This window comes from Gopherus flavomarginatus, chromosome 12, assembly GCF_025201925.1.
Source record: "Gopherus flavomarginatus isolate rGopFla2 chromosome 12, rGopFla2.mat.asm, whole genome shotgun sequence".
Taxonomy (NCBI): domain Eukaryota; kingdom Metazoa; phylum Chordata; order Testudines; family Testudinidae; genus Gopherus; species Gopherus flavomarginatus.
The window spans coordinates 14988301-15009466 of record NC_066628.1 but is presented as its reverse complement, the minus strand read 5'-3'; the positions used below and the strand labels follow the sequence as shown (position 1 = coordinate 15009466).

Here is a 21166-nt window from a genome sequence, read left to right as displayed (position 1 = left end):
CACTGTAATCCCCAGGTCCTTTTCTGTAGGAAAACTCAAGAGGGCTCTTTGGGGATTTGAACTCAGGACTACTTGCACCTACAGAGACAACCATACCCCTAGACCAACAAACTCATCCATCAATGTTCCTTACAGCCCCTTCTCAGGCTCACTCCTCCACAGATCCCAGAAGGAAAGAGGATTCATTATGGTGAACAAAGCAAATCTATAGGTCCCACACTGAGTCTATCTGCCCCAAAGAGGATCTGGCACTTAGCAGGCTCAGGACAGCCCCTGGCCCAAGATCAGCCTGCCTCCACACAAGCTATAGGTTTTCTCTGAGCCCAGTCAGGCCGTCCCTCAAGGTGCTAGCACAAGAGGTCCACTCCTTCTCCTGCTGAGCCATGACTGTATTGAGCATTCCCTTTTTCAATTGCTCCCTCCAGGCTTTGACTCCTCTCATAGGTGTAACAGGGTAGGGTTGACAGAGCGCCCAGGCCCTCATTAGCCTCTTTCCAGACAATGTGAGGTCATTGTACCCCTTCAAACCCTCACTGTTAAACATTTTTACCCTATTTCTAATTTGCATTTGTCTGGTTTCAGCTTCCAGCCATTTGTTCTTATCCTGTTAATTTGAAAGTGCCCTTCAGAACCAGGTGCTTTCTCCCCATGAAGGAGCATATACGCTTTAATCAAGTCACCTATCAGTCTCCTTTGTGATAAAACTGAGAGGTGGAACACTATGGCCCCATGGAAAGTCCCCATGTATCCTAATCAGTTAGTGGTTGGCTTAATAAGGGATAAGTGCTCTGGTAAATCTGATGCAATAAATAATTTATAACTACAAGCAATAAAGTCCTAGAGTCCTAACCCTGCTTTCCTTGTTTACCCAAATTTCCCATTGATCCTTGCTGGTGAGGAATTGGGTGCTATAGCTTGGTACGCAATGTTGCATCCAAAGTCTTACTCATATAATGGGCTGAGCAGAGAAAAGGACGATCTCTGAGCCGGAGTCCGATTTCTTTTCCTGAGTGGCCTTGCTAATAACTTGTACATCACTCCTGTCAGTGGGATAAATATGTTAAAATATAATGATTAGAACTGGGTAAAAATTATCCTATTGAACAATTTTTCACTGGAACAAGCTGTTTTGACAGAATCAGAACTTTTTATTGGAATGCGTTGAATTCATTGAAACTTTTAGTGGAAATCAGGCAGCCTCCTGGTTGACTTCAGCTTGACTGCTGCCCAATTCCTCAGATGCCCAGATGCCCATGCTGTCTGGCTTCCCTGTTGCCCACCTCCCAGCTGTCCAGCAGGAAATGCAAATTTTGATGAATTCACATTTTTCAAGGGAAAAATCTCTCATGTGAAAAATTCCAAACAGCTCTTGAAAGAAGTTAATGGAAAACTAAAGGCAGATTTCCTCTAGCAACCTTAACCCTGCTCCGCTGGGAATGCCAGTCTTCTGTCTCCACCATGGATCAAACTAATCCCTCCCTGCACACAACTCTACTACATCAATATCCACAAATTATGTGGACAGGAGAGGAAAGGGTAATTTGGTAAAGGAACGTGTAAATAGAGTGGCCACCTCTGGAATGCCACCTCATGACGTGGGATGACTCCTCAGTGCCTGGCCTCCATTTCCTTCCTTGTAACTCCTCAATAACTCCACAAAGGAGCATGTGTCCCTTCTTAGGGTCTGGTTTATTAACATAAAATTTAAAGTAAGCACAAAAGAGTCTTCCCGCCTGGGCTCAAGCTGGACCTAGCCCCTACTCCCTGAGGTCTCCTTGTCTATCTTCAAATTTCCAAGTTGGGAACAGCTTTTCATCCCTTTCCAGGACTGGCTTCTGCTCTCCCCTCAGTCAAAGGTCTGTTTCCTGTAGGTGCCTCCTGAGTTCTGCAGCCTCTGCCACAGCTTCCTCCCCTATTTCCTCTTTCTCTCTGGCATTTTAGAGAGACCAGCTGCTCTCTATCAGGCCCCATTGAGAAGCTGTTAATAAGGCACGGATGGGTTGGACCCATTCCCTCATAAAGGCCCAGCTCACCCAGTGACAGGGTGTGTGAAGAAAGGAAGGTTGAGAAGGTGCAGTTCAGGTTATGGTGTATGATCTGAAATTCATGGGAACTAATGAAGTCAATGAGCTGTGTCCTTGGTTCTTGTAAATCAACATAGCTCCATTGACTTCAGCTGCATTGCTTTTCATCAGCTGAGGACATAGCTTAATAGCACATTTTTAATGGTGTGTTTGCTATTGTGTGAAGCAAGCTGAGGTCTCTGTACATGAGGTTCCAGACCTTCTTTAACACTGTTTCATGTTGGACAGTGACTGGATTATGTTAACACCTTTAGCCCATTTATTCCAACTAAATGAATACATGAGAGTGTGACTGTATTAGGTTTAAAATGATGATGACGCCTGTCCAAGGCTCAAGGTCCCCAAACATGTCATTACTAATACAATACAAACCCAGCACCATCAAAATAATCCTTTCAACAGGAACTCAGCCATCCATAGAGCTACAGCATCTCCTTTCCACCCCATGATCATCGTGGAAAGCAAACCTTAAACTCACTCAGTAAACAACATCAAAGTGATGGCACACTGGCTTCTCAAGCACAAGACAGAATATCGACGCCCTCTGCCATGCAATAAACATTTCCCTCCCCTTCCCAAAACAGAAAAAAGAGCTCAAACCAAATTGGCAAACTGATAAAATAAAACAAAAGCCAGATAAGCAAAGTATTACAACCTGGTCCATTAGCCAGCAGTACAGTCACCTGTCTCTTGCAAGAGAGCCCAATCAGTGGGAGCCATGTACTTCCAAGATAACTGCATCTGGGTAGAGTGTCATCTTTGTTTCTAGCTCTGGGGCTGTAGGAAACAGTCTCTAGCTCAGATCTCTCTTCTGACACCCTTCCTTTGTCTATGGGATGCCACTGTCCAGCTGCCTTAGAACTCGGCCAGAACTTCACCTAGGCTGTGCTCACTCTGGGCTTCTAGCTGAATCTCTTTAAGAAGAATGTGGCAGGGAGGCAAAGAATACAGGTTTAGCAAAGGGTTTAGCAAAGGGAACTTTATTTAGTAAGCCCTCGACAGATACAGGTCTGCAAAACAAGACAGTTATGTCCTGCCTGTGGATGGAAGGAGAGAGGCAATGGTCAAGATTAGATTGAGAGAGAAAATGACCTAATTCTCACTCCATAATATCTCATGATGGGAATGTCAAGGGTGCACAGCTCTCATGGCCCAAGATGTGGCTTGATAAGATTCAGTATGAAGGCTGGAACAAAGTACAACCCAAATCCAACAATTCTAGCCAATATGGTACACAATTATAACAAACAGCAGGCTCTAAATTTGGGCATGAAATTTAAATACTAACATGGCTAATACTATTGATAATGCTAAAATATTGATTCCCACTTTCTGGAGAAATACAACATTTATTCACCCAACCTCCTACATGGCAGCTTGTCTGTAATGATTCCATCCCAACACCACATAAAGGGCCAGCTACCTTTTTACACATTGATTTGTGGCAAGACAAGCCTAAAAGTATAATTAGGCAGGCCGGAAAAGAAGATGAAAAGCAACTAACAAAACACACAAAAACTAAGAGCAATTTTTCTTAAGTACTTCAGAAGCAGGAAGCTTGCCAAACAACTAGTGGTGTTGCTGGATGGTCAAGATGCTAAGGGAGCACTCGGGGAAGGCAAGGCTGTTGCAGAGAAGCTAAATAAATTCTTTGCATCAATCTTCTTTACAGAGGAAGTGAGGGAGATTCCCACACATGAGACTTTTACTTTTTTAGGTGACAAATCTGAGGAACTGTCCCAGATTGAGGCACCAGTAGGGGAGGTTTTCAAACAAATTGATAAATTAAACAGTAATAAGTCTTCAGGACCAAATAGTATTCACCCAAGAGTTCTGAAAGAACTCAAATATGAAATTGCAGAACAACTAACTGTGGTATGTGACCCATCACTTAAATTAACCTCTGGACAAATGACTGCAGGGTAGCTAATGTAATGCTGATTTTTAAAATGGGCTCTAGAGGCAATCCTGACAATTATAGGCTGGTGAGCCTTAGCTCAGTACCATGCAGATTGGTTGAAGCTATTTTAAAGAACAGAATTATCAGACACATAGCTAAACAAGATATGTTGGGGAGGAGTCAGTATGGCTTTTGTAAAGGGAAATCATACCTCACCAATCTATCAGAATTCTTTTAGGGAGTCAACAAACATGTGGATAAGGGTGATCCAGTTGATATAGGGCATCTGGACTTTCAGAAAGCTCTTGACAAAGTCCCACACCAACAGCTCTTAAGCAAAGTTAGCAGTCATGGGATAAGAGGGAATGTTCTCTCATGGATTAGTATGTTGTTAAAAGATAGAGAACAAAGGGTAGGAATAAATAGTTTTCACAATGGAAAGAGGTAAATAGCTGTATTCCCCAAGGATATCTACTGAGACCTGTGCTGTTCAACATATTAATAAATGATCTTGGAGTGAACAGTGAGGTGGCAAAATTTGCAGACAACACAAAATGACTCAAGATTGTTAAGTCCAAGGCTGAGAGTGAAGAATCAAAACTGGATGAATGGGCAACAAAATGGTAGATGGAGTTCTATATTGATAAATCCATAGTAATGTACACTGGAAAACATAATCTCAACTATACATATAAAATGATGGGGTCTAAATTAACTATTACTGCTCAAGAAAGAGATCTTGATGTCATTGTGAATAGTTCTCTGAAAACATCTGTTGAATGTGCAGCAGCAGTGAAAAAAACTAGCAGGATGTTAGGAACCATTAGGAAAGTGATAGATAATAAAGCAGAAAATATCATAATGCCACTATATAAATACATGGTTAGTGCATGCCTTGAAAAATGGTTGCTGTTCTGGTTGCCCCATCTCAAAAAAAGATACATTAGAATTGGAAAAAGTACAGAGAAGAGCAACAAAAATGATTAAGTGTATGGAACAGCTTCCATATGAGGATTGATAAAAAGACTGGTATTGTTCAGCTTAGAAAGAGACGACCAAAGCAGGATATGATAAACGTCTATAAAATCATGAATGTTGTGGAGAGAGTGAATGGGGAAATGTTATCTACCCCTTCACATAACAGAAGGACCAGGGGTCACACAATAAAATAAATAGGTAGCAGATTCAGAACAAACAAAAGTAATTACTTCTTCCCACAAGGCACAGTCAACTTTTTGAACTCATTGCCAGGGGATTTTGTGAGGGCCAAAAGTATAACTAGGTTAAAAAAAGAATTACATAGGTTCATGGAGGATAGGTCCATCAATGGCTATTAGCCAAGATGGTCAGGGACACAACCCGATGCTTTGGATGTTCCTAACCTCTGATTGCCAGAAGCTGGGACTGGACAACAGGGGATGGATCATTTGGTAATTGCTCATTTCTGTTCATTCCCTCTGAAGCAAGATTTTGACTATTTTGTCATTATTTTGTAATGTGACAAAGTTCCTCCTCTACCTTGGTGGGTCCTGCATTAATTGTCTGATTTGCTCACATCAGTGATCTCCCCCACAGTCTGGATCAACTCCTCCTGTGTCTGATCAGGAGTTGGGAGGTTTGGGGAGAACCCAGGCCCTCCCTCTACTCTGGGTTCCAGCCCAGGGCCCTATGGATTTGCAGCTGTCTATAGTGCCTCTTGTAACAGCTGGGTGACAGCTACACCTCCCTGGGCTACTTCCCCAAGGCCTCCTCCCAACACCTTCTTTATTCTCATCACAGGACCTTCCTCCTGGTGTCTCATAATGCTTGTACTCCTTAGTCCTCCAGCAGCACACCCTCTCAGTCTCAGCTCCTTGTGTCTCTTGCTCCCAGCTCCTTACACGCACTTCCTCTCCTCTGGTTCCTCCCCATCTAACTGGAGAAAGTTCCTTTTAAAACTCAGATGCCCTGATTAGCCTGCCTTGATTGGCTGCAGGTGTTCTAATCAGCCTGTCTGCCTTAATTGGTTCTAGCAAGTTCCTGACTACTCTAGTGCGGACCCTGCTCTGGTCACTCAGGGAACAGAAAACTACTCACCCAGTGACCAGTGTATTGCCCTCTACCAGACTCCTGCACCCCACTGGCCTGGGTCTGTCACAGTAAGCAGAATCAGAATGAGCTCTCCCTTGACATTTGGTGGTGATCTGTGGAAAAGGACTTCAGGGACTGATCTCGTTTGCATGGGCACATTAATCCTGCATAGCATGATGGGACTGCTTGCTCAAATGGACACTTTGGTTGCTGTGGGATCCCCAGTCTCTTTGTTATTGGGGCAGGAGTATTAAAGAGTTGTTATCCCAGTTATGTGCATCAAGGACAGTAGAACTGTACTTAGCATTTTATGACTGAGGGACTCACCCTCAAATGAGTAGCATTCATTAGATAAGAAACATGGGTTCCAAAGCCCAGGGACTTGTGAGATGGTGGAGACAGGTATTTGTATCTGACAGTGAAGGTTTTAAACACCAATTTGATCATTCTGCTCTGTAATAATAGAGTTAATTTAAACTCAATTAAAAGTCTTGTTACATGTTGATGCCTAGGTCTCAGCATTAGATCTACTTTGGGCTAGTGGTTCTGGTAGAAGAAGAATGTCTACATGCACCAGCAGTGAGGGTCCCCTACTAACAGCTGAAATCACTGAGAGCTGTGTTAAGAGTTGAAGGGGAGTGGTGCAGACATAGTGGTGAATGGCTAATGGAGAGATGTGGCGGCTGGTGGATAGGCCTGGGCAGCTAGTGGAGAGGTGTGGGCAGCTGGGCACCTGGGGATGAAGAGTGGAGCAGAACCCCACAGATAGGCATGGCAATCAGCTGTTGAGGGCCTGAGTAGTGAAGCGTGTAAGGCAGAGGTCTCAAAGTCCTGGCCCCCGGGACATCTGTGGCTTAAGAACCTCCCCACTGCGGCCAATGGAAAAGTTCTTTCTTCCAGTCCTCATGGCTGCTGGCTCATGGGAGGGTAGGGGCAGGAGGGGAGTGCACAGGGAAGATTCACATGCCCCTCCCTTGAACGTTGCTCCTTCTTGCTGCTCCTGGGATCCTCCAGGATTTGCACTCGGCCACCTCTCATTGACCTCAGGCAGTTCCACTACCTGCAAGTGGGTCCCTATCCCTGCTGTTACTGGCAGAGCCACAGAGGAGAGACCCATGCAGCCATGCTGCCGGCTGTCTGCTACAAGACGTCTTCTCCTGCCCCTGCAGCTCCCATTAACTGGGGGAGAGGGACAGAGACACTATCACTAGTTGCAGAGCAGAGTCAACCGTGTAAGCAGCATCACTAGTCACCAGGCAGAGTCAGCTGGGGGGGCATGAGGCTAAGGGAGCGAAGGAAAAGAGTGGGAAACAGGCTGGGAAGTGATATGAACACCATCTTCAGTGACATTATTGGCCCACTGAGAAGATTTGAGGACTGGCGCTGACCCTAAGGTAAATTGAGTTTGAGACCGCTGGTGTAAGATGCCTCTGTACCTCCCTCCCTTCCACACAGGCTGGAAGGTAAACTCTGCAGATGAACTTCTGAACTCTGGGGCTTCACTGACCAAGGACAGCAACTGTGAGTGGGGTAACTTTTGGATTACTGGACTCAAAAACCCAAAAGGAAAGGACATGACCCAACCTACTTGAGGACATGCATCTGAAGAAGTGGGTATTCACCCACGAAAGCTCATGCTCCAAAACGTCTGTTAGTCTATAAGGTACCACAGGATTCTTTGCTGCTTTTACAGATCCAGACTAACACGGCTATCCCTCTGATACTTGAGGATGGGTCTTCTGGTTTATGACTTGTGTTTATGAACCCTAGTTGTGGTATTTTCCCAATTTGATGCTGAGTTGTTTACCTCCTGTTATTAAAGATTTTTTGCTAAACCTAGACTCTGTGCTTGCCAGAGAGGAAGTATTGCCTCTTTGAGGCACCCAGGGATGTGTGTGTAATTTTTCCAGATCACTGGGTGGGGGCTCGAGCCAGTTTTGCATTGCATTGTTGAAAGGGAATCTCTATGTACTGAACCCAAACCTTGTTGCTATCAACTCTGCCTGGCAGAAGGGTTACAATTCATCTGTCTGTCTCTCATGTCTCCATCTCTATATTAGCCCACATCCATTTCCATGACCCTTTCGCTGGAGTTTCTGAGTCTCTGTAGTTCCTACCAGACAAGGATCTATTCCATAGATGGGTCTCCCTGCTCCCCTCCTAGGGCAGGCTTGGCTGAGAGGTGATAGACTAAATGGAACCAGCGACTGAAAGCCCCTCCCAGCTCTAGAGATGATCCCAGCTTGTGCAGGCTTCAGACATGGTCACAGCCCAGGATGTCCCTGTTCTGGGTCTAAATAGCTGAATCCGGTCTCCAGGGCTGTGAGCCCAGCTCTGATCTCACCTCGGAGCAAACCAGCCAGACAACCTGTCCTACCTGATCCTAAACCCACAGAGGGAGAACAGCAGCTGCCCAAATCTCACACAATGGCAGCATCCCTGGAAGGACCCTTGGCTAAAAACAAGGCAGGGCTGAGGCACAAAGGGTGTCCCAAGGTGTTTGCAGAATAAAAAATGTACTTATAGTACCAACATGTGACCTGGAATAGCTAAGAGCCTAGTGGTGCCAGAAACTCATCTGTACTGAAAAAGCCTGTTCCTCCATTAACTCCACATAATCTCTCCTGGATGAGCAGGGATTCCCCCTCCCAGCTCCACATCACATTAACCATTCTAGGGATTCGGCCATCAGAAGAACCCACAGCTCAGGCTGCCCTGGCTGGTTGAAGTAGATCATTAAGTGGAACCCAAAAACAAACACTAAAAGCTAAGGACCAGGTCCTCTGCTGATGTATATTGTTACAGTTCCACTGTCTTCATAGAACGTAGGCCTATTTTCACCAACTGGAGATCTGGATCTTTTATATCAGCTGGGCATCTGGCCCATTGCACAGTTTTAAATCCATATTCTCTGCTTGCGAGTTTAAAGCAAAGATGACAAAAAAACTCTGAACCTATTTGCATGTTCTTAGCTCTTTGTCCCATGGGATTAATTACAAGGCTGGAACTTTTAATGGTTATGGTGTGATTCATTCCCACTAGGGATAGAACTTTGAAGGAACTCAGTGTTGCTAAGATTTTCTCTATCCGATCTTCAATTTATATTGGGATGAATGGCCCAACTTCTTTCTTTCTTAGAAAAGGAGTAAATATGGAAAAATCAAAAAGTGTATATTATGAATGAAAAGGAGAATTATTAAAAAATCCATCAAAAATGTTTCCCATTCTACTCCCATTCTGTATTAGGATTAGCAGAAAAAGGAAGCAAAGAAATCTTCAATTTAACCTGTGAAGATAGGGTTAGAAATAGAAATAGCATGTAGAGAACTAAAACCAAGTATTTTTTTAAAGTAAGTTGTGAAGATTATTAAAAGATTTTGATGAGACTTCACATGATAAATGCAGATAAGTGCTGTATATATATGAGATAACAGAATTAGCCATAAAGTAAAAAATGACCTTATTAATTATTGGAACATTTGACAGTAATTTCTTCATCACAATCAGTCCATTACTTATGATACAAAATTTATTCAACAGATTTTTTTAGAAGATATTTATTTTCATGGATTCCTCATTAGTTGAAATCATTCTTAGAATAATTTTGATCAGCAGTTCTCAGTGTCAAAGCCCTAGCTGGTGGAAGTCATTTAGTGAGATACACCTATTTCCTCAAGCTGGGGATCTGGACTATTTACCAATATGGAGCTACATCTTATTTCCACTGACTGCTTTTCTTCCTTCTATGAAGGTTCTGGCTCTCCACCTATTATGCATTTGTGAACTGAGATTCTCATGAGTGTGCAGGATTTGATCTTATTTGACCACACACACATTTCACGTACCACATATGTCTGATCTCTGATATATGACTGAGATCAAGTTTTTAACACAAATGGACATTGAGAGATAAACTATGTCTGTCTTTCCTGCCGTGAGAACAACATTCTGTTCAATAGTCTCCTGATAGCCTTCTTCATCTCAGCGTTTCTCAGGGTGTAGACCATCGGGTTCAGCATTGGGGTGATTACAGAGTAAATGACTGAGACCATCTTATGCAGGGCGAACTGCTTGATGGGCCAAGCATAGATGAAGATGCTGGGTATGAATTGCAAACACATCACAGTGATCTGGGTTCCACAGGTGGACAAAGCCTTGTGCTTCCCTTCCGTGACATGTGTCCTGATCTTGATTAAGACGACAATGTAAGAAATAAGCAGAATAATGAATATTGTTATGATCACTAACCCATTGTAGAAATTCATCTGCATTTCCGCCAAGTGAGTGTTGGTGCAGGCCAGTTTGATGACTTGTGGGACATCACAGTAGAAATTGTCCAGGATGTTTGGACTACAGAACGGTAACTAGAGGAGCCGTCCAGTCTGAACAGCAGAGTGAGCCAATCCAGCCAGCCATGCCAGTGCCACTATCCTCATGCATATACTCCGGTTCATGATAGTCAAGTACCGCAGTGGTTTATAGATGGCCACGTACCGATCGACCGCCATCCCCACAAGGCAAAACCCCATAGCCCCAGCAAAGAAGTGGAAGAAAAACATCTGAAGGATGCACTCATTGAAAGAGATGGTTTTATGCTGTGAGAGGAGATCTGAGAGTAATTTTGGAGTATTGACTGATGAATGGCTGATATCTAGGAAAGCCAAGTTGGCCAGCAGGATATACATGGAAGTGTGGAGTTGGTAGTCCGAGATCACAGTGGTGATGATGATGAAGTTTCCCATGTAGACTATGAAGAAAGACACATAAAGGAATGGCTGCAGATCAGGTCTCTGAGTGAGGTCAAAGAGGACAAATTCTGTCACTGGGGTGGTGAAGTTCTTCTTCTCCATTTATTAACCTCAAAATATGCCTGAAGAAGGAACAGTGATTATAATTATTATGATGCAATCCCAATACATTACTGTTATTAAAAGAATATTAACTCCATGTTAACTGATACACTTGCTTGGAAATTTTCTTTGTTTACCAAATTCCAGACTGTGTACTCAGCCCCAATGGTAAGTACTCCTGCTTCAGCAGAACTTCTGAGCTCCTTCAGTGGTCATCTCCAATTTGAGGTCTTTGGGAGTGAACAGGAGCAACCTACACACTCAAAATGCCTCGTGCTAACAACTGTCTCCATTCATCTTCTTGAAGCTCTGATAGTGCACAGCTCACATGGGCCACAGATTCCTCATGTGGCCTAGAGGCTCAGGGTTGGGAAGAAGGTGTATTTGCAAAGTGGATGTACTCACAGACCAGGGGTTCTCATCAGGGGTGTCTGTCACATTCTGGTGTGCGATCTAGACCAGTGAGGTTTGTGTCACAGCCCGCCCCATAACCCTGAGTGCCTTACAATGCTTTGCTGTTGTAGCTCCCAATCTGGGACTCTCACAATCGGCCTACCAGCTTGTAGGTGTCACCCCCTCAGTGTCTGCGTAGAGCTGCAGTACTGGACCAGCAGCTCTGACCTCAGCAGCCTGTCAACAACCTATCAGTCACACCCTGGCTTCCTCCAGCCTTGATTACTACTTGCAGGTAACCCCAGCATTCTCCCAGTCCTGAATTTTACCAAAAACCTGTGTTCTGCACTGTCCTGCCCCTCTTCTGCACAGTTCAGATATTAAAAGTTCATTGCTTCTGTACAGAGTCAATATAAAATAGTTTTGCTAGTTTAACTGGAGTTACCAAACAGTTCAGTTGAAACACAGCATTGGATTGGTTTAGATTACAAAATTAAACCAATTTATAAAAAAAAGAAGACAGGACTTTTAGTGAATTCAAGTATAAGACACAAAGTTAGAAATGGTTACCAGCAAATAAAAGTACGAACATGCAGACAAAAGTCTAAAGATTCTTTAGCAAGTTTTGGTTCAAAGCTTTGCTCAAGTTGGCCTTTCTCACACACTGTCTTCCAGCAACATGGTGACTGACTCTTATCGTGGTCAGGATCTCTCCCAGAGGCCCAAAAGTGCTGGCGTTTTTAGAAAGAAAGACAGAGACAGATAGTTTGGGGTTCTCTACCCCATCAGAGGTACTGAATTCCTTCTATCCTGCCTTAACAAAACAATGGTCTTTGACCAGTTACAGTGGCTACATAAAGAAAAGGAATTAAGTCTGATTGGCTTTAGCAGGAATAGCTTTTGCTGACGATTTCTGAAAAAATCATGTCTCTGTATTTTGGTACACGTGCATTCTAGTGCTAAGCTTCAGACATGGCCATTGAAAAACTATGAACATGTAAAGATTTTCAGGTATTCATCTACAATGAAACATTCAAAGCTGCCATGGTATTATGAACACTCAACTCACACTAGTATTTTTGAAAATCCCAAGAGCTGAAAATATCACCCAACCCTAAATAAATATCTCATTCTTAAGTGACAGTGCTGTGTTTGGAGGAGAGGGGGAGGATGCCTTTATGGGTAAATCACTGGCTGTGGATTCTAGGGAGTTGGGTTCAATTTCTGCCCTACCATGGACACCTTCTGGGGCCTTCCATAACACATATCACTTCTCAGTCTAGGATCATCAAAGCAGAATAGGAGAGTTAGGTGCAGGGAATCTCACTTAGGTTTCATAAGTAGATATGGGCACTTCTCTTGGCTTTTTCTGGTTTTAACTTCCAAGCTCCAGCCAGCCCCAGAGAAAATGGTTTTCAGATCACAGCAGCATAGAGTTGTTGCCTAAGGAGAAGCCTTTTCAGACAGAGTTAGTCTTACAAAGGTGTCGGATAGTTTTGGTAGTAAAGGCTCAGTGGGCTGATGTACTCCTAAATCACTTAGACTTCTCTAATACTCAAGCCTACATTTGAAAATCCTCCCACCCACCTCTTCCCCCCTTCAGCAACAAAGCTCATGGCTAATTGTACTCTGTAGATTATTTACAAAAACAGTCACTACCTCGTGCAATCTGCCGTGCCAGTGATATCAAATCCAGCTGCCTCTTAATGATTAAGGATGACCAGAGGAAGGCACATTTCAAAGCTGATCATTGCTCTCTGAATAGACAGGGGAAGGAAATCATATTCCAAAGAAGAGAAAGCCCCAGAAATCTTCCCCTTATACCATATCTGACCCATGCACTGAGACTGGCACTAACATCAAAGACTCTCTGAAATCCCCCCGAGCTTGAGCCGGGCCTGATCAAGAAGATGCCAAGGGTTAATAACTCTCACAGTTAAAAATTTGCACCTTATTTTCAGTCTGAATTTGTCTAGCTTCAACTTTCAGACACTTTATCATGTAAGACCTTTTTCAGCTACATTGAAGAGCCCTTATTAAATATTTATTCCCTGTGTAGACACTTACGTAGCCTGTAATCAAGTCACCCCTTATCCTTCTCTTTCTTAAACTGAACGGACTGAGCTCGTTGGGTTTATCACTAAGAGATACATTTTCTGATCCTTTAATCATTCTAGTGTCTCTCCTCTGAACCCTCTCCACATTTTTTAACATCTTTCCTTAACTGTGGCACTAAAACTGGACTCTCTATTCCAGCAGAGGTTGCATACGTGCTTTAGATTTTCCTGTTTATCCATCCCAGGATCTTTTTTGTTTTGGTCAGAGTGTCAAATTAGGCTCTTATGTTCTGCTCATTATACACCATGACCCCCTAATCCTTTTCAGAGTCCCTGCTTTTCAGGATAGACTCCCCCACCCTTTAAGTGCAGCCTGCGTTCGTTATGCATACATTTACATTTTGCTTGCGCTAAAATGCATATTTGCTTGTGCACAGGTTACCAAACAATCCACTTTTAATCATTTGAGGACCTTAGGGCTGGATTCACAATGGGACTTTGGCTTTCAGACTATTAAAAAAACTCCCTGGGATTCACAATGCTTGAGTTCAGTGCCCACGCTCCCTAACAAATAGGGAGAAGTTGGTTTCTAAGAATGGGATTCACAAAAGCTAGCAGGCTGAAGGGCTCGCTGCTTGTGTTTGCGATGGGAGATGGCACAGAAAGGGATGAGTGCTCTACCCCACTCTTCTCACAGAGCTTGGAGCCTAACTCTGGGCTACAGGATCCATAGCCAGAACCCCTCCACTGGAGCTAGGCGTCTACATCATTTTTTGGCAAGACATGCCAGAGGGGGAGGCAGCAGCGCCCACCAGCTTATACTGTTTAGCCCAGGGTTTAGGGCACTCAGGTGGGCTGTGGGAGACCCTTGTTCAAATCCTTTCTCCCCTGGCACATTGCACCACCCCATTTCCTCTGGCTTGATTCTGAATGGGCCCTTGTCCAGTAGGTGAGCTCTGAGCTCAGCTGCCAGGAAGAAAGCAGTTCCTCTGCCCACCTTCCTCTGCTTTGTGGGACACACTGGAACTGAGGCATCGATCTGCCTGGAGGTGCCCAGTGGCATAAACTTAGGTACCTGGGGAACTTTTGCAGCCGAAATCTAGGTGCAGAGTGAGTTTAGGTGCCCACGGGGCAGCTAAGCAGGGTTTGTAAATACGAGTGGCAGCTAAGCAAGGTTTGTGAATATGAGTGGCAGAAAATGATAGACTTTGGCACCAAAAATAGCCGTGAGGCACCTCTGGTCCATTGTGAATCTAAGTAGAGGGTTGTGAATGCCAGTGGCACCGAGGTGTTGGACTTAGACTCTGAGAGTAGCTGTGAGGCACCTGTGTTTTTTCTCAGTCCAGCCCTTAGTGTGAATCTGGGCTGCTTTGGGGCCCCGAGGCTGGGATTCTTAAAGGAACCAGGAAGAGTCATGTGCCAAATTCCACCTTCAGTTCTGATGCAGGTTTACTTTGACCCCTCCAGTCCACAGCTGCTGGAGACCCACAGAACCTGGACTGTACTAAGAGAAAGAAATAACAAAACCCATGGTGGGAATCTCACTATGGTTTTATCCATCAATCTGGGCATTTCCCTGGGGTCTGTTTCCCAGCTCTAACCTGCCCTGGAGATCTGAGCTCCACAGATTCTCTGCTGTGGGAGAACCTGGGGCACAGCTAGTCACAGGAAGATTTCAGAGGATCATAGCAAGAATGGCAGGGCTGCCGAGAGCGCGTTTGGGCCCCGGTGAAGAAGAATGGGTCTGTGGGCTATTATCATCCAAACTCCTTTTATCTGACAGCCCCGTCAATAGCTGTAATAACCCTTTCAAATAGAAAACAGTACAAGTGCTCAGTGTGATGTCCCCAACCAGACCTCTCCTTCCTTCTCACTATGGGCTCTGACACTGCCACAGACACTATCCCCTATCCGGCAAAAACAATGCCTATCCCCAATATCACATTGCACAGTTTAGGAATCAAGAGTCAATACCTCGCATAACCTGCCATGTGCATGGTCTCATAGCCAGCCTCCCCCAAATGAGCAAGGAAAGCCTGGGGAAGTCACATCTCAGGGTTGATCATTGCTGTGCTGAGAGTCTGGGAAAATGAACCTGGCTCCAAAAATGAGACAGCCCCAGAAATCTTCCTCTGATATAATAGCTGATAGATGAGGTAAGGCTGGCTCTAGGATGAAAGAGTCTCTGAAATCTCCCTCTGCTTTCCTGGCAGGATGAGGAGACCTTACTCTTTGGAGATTTAGGGAGTCTGCCACAAGCGGAATCATTAATAAATCCCTGGAGTGGTTTGGTTCTGTTACATGTTTATTTTAGTCACTCAAACTCAGCCTGCTCTGGAGTTCCCCTGCCTGATATGGTGGACACAAAGGAAGTATTTGGAATGCAGGGAAAGAAATGGACTTTTGAGTGGCCTCAGTCTGAGGGAATTCCAGTGAGTTTTATTGCTGGCACTGGGAGAGAAATGTGATCCAGGGTTAGAGCAGGAGGGAAGGAGTCAATCCTACTGGGTCCTAGGCTAGTTCCAGAAGGGCATGGAGTTAAGCTCCTTGGGGCTGAGATGGTCTTCTTGTTCTGTGTTTGTACAGCACCTTGCACAATGGAGTCGTGGTCCAGGATTGGGGCTCATACACACTAAAGCACCAACATAACAAAACAACAACAAAAATCATGAGTGGCTATTAAAGGGAAAATATTCAGATCCATCAGACTCCTTTGACATCCCACCCTCTGCTCACTGAGGACAGCTTCTAGGCTCTATTGGACAACTTTCTGAAATGTGCTTGTAAAATGACGTTAGCCGGGCCATTTGGACACTGCATCGGTTTACAAATTAAACTTTAATTCTCTACCTGTGTGTTCTGTGAGCTCTGCCTGGGACCTGAGCGTGAAGCTGTGTCTCAACTTCTCTGTCATCATCAACTTCTCTGTCATCATCACCAGCAACAAACGCTCTATAGGCAATACTAAGCTTTAAGCTGTGCAGCCCCCTCTCCTTCACACCCTGCTGTCATATACCCCTGTGCACTCCTGCTACTTTCTGTCATTTCGCAAAGGAGTCATTGATGAAAAATCAGTTCACAATTCTGTTGCCAATATGCAAGCCAGGAATAGCCACCAGCCAGTTTCCCAGATCTGTGCTGACTTTGAAGGACCGACAGGAGTAACAGTATTTACAATTTATTTATTTCTATTTGTTGCTGAAAATCTTACTCAGCTACACATGGTTAGTAGAAGTGTGTGCTGAGTAAGAAGAGGCCATTTTTACTGAATCACTTTTCCGAGCTTTCAATTATTAAAAACATAGAGTCGTTCAGGAATAAAAACATTTGTTATAATTATTTTTGAAATATTTCAAAAACATTTTAATATTTAAGATTATAAAAAGAACCATTTCTCCAATGTTTGAAAATTTTCACGAAGATTATAACTGAAAATGTTCAGGTTTTGGTATTTCAATCTTATTAATTATTATTATCAGTAGTAGTATTATTAATATTAGATTGTTTTCCTTATAAAAAAAGCTAAACATAGGGGACCAGGGGTAGCATCGGAGGGAACACAAAAAATGTGGTTTTCCCCAGTTTTTTGTTGTCCTTTGAAAAAAGTTTGCACAATTTCTGAAAATACTTTTTCATATTTTTAACTTTAACTAAAATGCAGTTTTTCAAAGAAAAAAAAATCCCACAAAATTTTTGACCAGCTAAACACATTTTATGAGATAGAGACAAGGTAGGTGATATCTTTGATTGGACCAGATAATATTGATAGATGGGGCAAGATTTCAAGTTCGTCAACCTTTCCTCTGCCTCTGGCAGACAGGGTCTGAATGGGACCAGATCTGGTAGGTGTCCTCTAAGCAGACCTACCAGACTGGGCCCCTCATGAACACTATGCAGGTGAATGCCTATCTTCTCTGGTTTGTGGATCACTCCAAACACCTAGAAGGAGATGGTATTGCTTATGCTAAAGTCAGAAACTTAGGTGATGAGGGAAATGTTACCATGGATTTTAAAGCATTAAGTGATTAAGAGATAATCTAAAAATAAATAAATAAATGCATTCAGTCAATGGAAACATTTTGTTTTGATAATTTTCATAGTTTCACAGAGTTTAAGGCCACAAAGGGACATTCGATCATCTCTTCTGACCTTGTGTGTATCACAGGCCATTTAACTTCACTCAGTTACCCCCATCTTGAGCCCAAAGACTTTAGTTAAATTAAAGCATTTCAGTCCTCAGCAGACTGCACTCTCACCACAGGCAAAGACTGGGAGAGACAGAGAAGCCACCAGTGTCCAAGGCAGGGAACTGATCAGCTGAGGCATGACCAGTGGGTCCCACCAAGCAACATGCTCCATGCACCAGAGGAAAGTTTTGCTTTGATTTTGACCTTTTTCATTATTTTCACCTTTTCTTTAGTAAAAATTAACTGAGACATCAAAATGAAAAAAACTTTTTAAGCTGGAAAATGTCAGAACAGAATATTTCAGTCATTTTTGCACCTTTAACAAATAAAAATTAAACCAGAAGATTCATCGAATCCAACCCTTTCCCGAGAAAATTTTTGTTTTGATAAAATGTCATTTTCTGACCAACAAAATGTTTAGATAGAAAATGTTCAAGAAGTTCTCCTGAAGAGCTAATAAATCCATTGACTTGGGGAACTCATTGCCACAAGGTATCACTGAGACAAAGAGCTCAGCAGGGTGAGACATTGGCATGGATTAAGAGAATCTCCAAGGTTACATTAGATAAGAGAATGAATTAAACTGCTGAGGTGCAGGTCTCCAACCAGCCACTAACTCACAGAGAACCACCCTTATGGTCCCTCCAGGAGTCACTTCCCTGAGCAAGGCTGTTCCATGAGCCTGTGGAAAGAGGTTGACTCTCAGGGATGGGTTCAAACATTCCAGGGCCATGCATGGGGCTCTGCCCCCTTGACCCTGTGTTCACGTGGAGTGTCAGTGTTGGGTGGGATGGTGGCATGGGACTCCTGCTACCTCCCAGAAGACACAATGGGTTACTCTCCCCCACCCCTTGGGCTCAGCAAGGTGCCCACAGACAGGCAGAGGGCAATCATGGCCTCCCCAGTCCTTACATTCCCAGCCAGGGTGTATCTGCTTGGGTGATGGGGTCAGGACTGTTGTGCTCTTCCCCTTCCCCTGCACACTGAGCCCCCTGATGGGCTGGGGTTGTTGGAGTCCTCAGAGAAGTGGGGCTGGGAATTCAAATGCCATGGAGACGTCCGGGGCAGTTCTGCTCTCCCAGAGCCATTGTCTCAGGCTCTCTGCAGACTCAGGTAGTCAATGCTGCTGCAGTTGCACTGGGGACAGATCTCCCCACTCTCCAAACCTTTGCTCCAGGCTGTGAGTGGTGCATTATCTGGGGCTGGCCCCAGTCAGACCCAGGGCACTGGTCTCTGGCAATTCCTATGTTCCTGTGGAAAACAAGGAAAATCTGCTTGAAAAAAATAACTTGACAAGTTCTTCAGCCAGATCTATGAAAATTCATTAAAAGCTCAAACAAAACTGAATCATGGATCAGCTCTAAATAAATGATTCTTTATGAATTGTTCTTCCCATAATAATTAATATTCCTCAGATTAATTATATTGGTAAACTGAGGCACAGATAGTTGAGGTAATATAGTGCATAACCAGGCTTAGATCACAGGAGCTTCCAGCATCTTTACCTCCTTTCTCTAGCCACTGCTGACTGCTCTACACGCTATCATTTGAGGTCTCGATTCTTACTGGAGTCTTAGGGAGTTAGAAGCCCAAGATGTACATGCTTTACTCCATTAGGCTCCTTTACAAATCCCTACCGTCATTTTCTGGAATTGCAGAGAAGCTCAGGCCTCAGAAGTTAACAAAATAGATGCAGAGCCAGGATTACAAAGGGGTTAAGGCACCTAAAAAAGCTGATAAGTGTCTACTGGGATTTACAATAGGACCAACAGTTTAGACATCCAACTCCCATTGAATGCCCATGGGATTTAGGCACTTAGTTCACATAGAAGCATTAATAAATGCCAGTCAGTGCCTGTCTCCATCTAATTAGATGCCGAAATCCATTTGTAATCCTAGCCAACAGATAACACAGAAGCTGGGTTGGAATCAGGGAACCCTGTGGGAGATTGTAGGCCCTGTGCTAGGTAAGGGATCAGATTAGAGGATCAGAATGGCTCTTTTGGTTTTTTCACCAAGGCATCTATGCACTTGCCTCTGGGCCTTTGCTGCTGAGCTGTGCAGGGCTCCAGGGAGTGAGTCCCGCTAGCCCTTAGAAAATAGAAGTGAATAAATCACCTTCCTGCAGCATGGGTCCTTTAATGCTATTGCAAATCAAAACCAGGTATACACGGCTCACCTGCAGAAAGCAACAGATCAGAGTCTAGTTCAGTCACAGAATGAGGGGTGAAAGGACACTCAGATACCTTGTCCTTTAGCTTCTAGGTGGTATATAGATATTGACCAAAGAATCCTGCTGCTGGATGACTGAATGCATCTTATGCTGGGGAAAAAATCCACAAAGATCAGCACAGTAAGTTTGTTATTTCAATTAAATATGTTTGGGGATCAACATACAGGGGAAAATTAAGATGATAAATATGAATTACAATATGAACTCGTTAAGATCTTACTCTCAGTTTAATCAATTATCTACTGCTGATAGGAATTTTTCTGCCTCTCAGGAAAAGGTTGACTTTTCACTGAAAACGAAAAATCTCTTTTTTTTAAAAAATCTTTTCCAAATGAAAACTTTCTACTGAAAACTGGATTTTTTGTAATCACACCAAAAATGTTTGTTTTTTGAGTTTTCAGATTCTTTAATCAATAAACACAAAAGGTTTGAGAAAAGCAGACAGAGCCTGAGATTTGTTGTTGCTTAGCTGAAAAAACAATCTCCATTATAAAAGACACAGCTAAAAATTTCCAAGCAGCCTTAAACTTTAAATAAGTTGGGGAACATTAATATTCTCTGATAAAACATTAATTTCAAGTCCATTTATTCTATTGCATCTGTGTGATTTCTCTTTCAAAGGGATAGTTGCAAGAAGGTAACAATTGAATAAGTGGTAAAGTTGATAGTGCAGAGACTGTGTTGTATACAGACTAGCCCCTTTTAACCCTGAGTTAGAGTTGAACCAAGCAACCAAACCCTGTCTATCCGGACCCTGTTCAAGGACATACAGGAGCTCACTGGGTGTAGAACTCAGAGCTCCTGACCTAGCTTCACACTGCTGCTGGCTGAGTATATATGGTGTAAATGAGTGTGCAGAACTTACAAATAACAAGACACGGGGCCATGTTTCCAAAGGTATTTCGGCACCTAGTGGGATTTTCAGAAGCACCTAGGAGCTCACAAGTCGTTGATTTCAAAGGGTGTTGAGGGCCTAGATGTTTTGAGAATCCCATTAGGTACCTCAATGCCTTTGAAAATCTGCCCCCCGGCCCCTTTCTGAAAGCCCTTACAGTCCTAGCAGTCATAGCAGAGAAGGGGGTGGGGAACAGGGGCAATAAAAGGGGAAATTACTTGTCCAAGGTCACACAGCAGGTCACTGGCAGAGACAAGAACAGAGCCTCGGTGTCCTGACAGTCACTGCATCGCACTGCATAGAGTAAACGATACAACATAGCAATGATGAAAGGATGCTGCTAGTCCATTGTTACACGCAGGCAGAACTGCAGCTGGGAGTTGTAGCCATAAATCAGTTTGGAAGCAGGCAGCCAGCCATGTAGGCACAGAGCTTGGAGTAGAAATGTTACAGATGAGCTGCTACTTACGATGATGGAGGAGTCTATGTCATATTGC

The 21166-nt window shown here is 43.7% G+C and overlaps 1 pseudogene; it reads right to left on the bottom strand.

Moving 5' to 3' along the window:
• Window positions 1-9968: 9968 nt before the first annotated feature.
• On the bottom strand, window positions 9969-10904 carry LOC127032845 (olfactory receptor 4D1-like; annotated as a pseudogene).
• Window positions 10905-21166: the final 10262 nt, after the last annotated feature.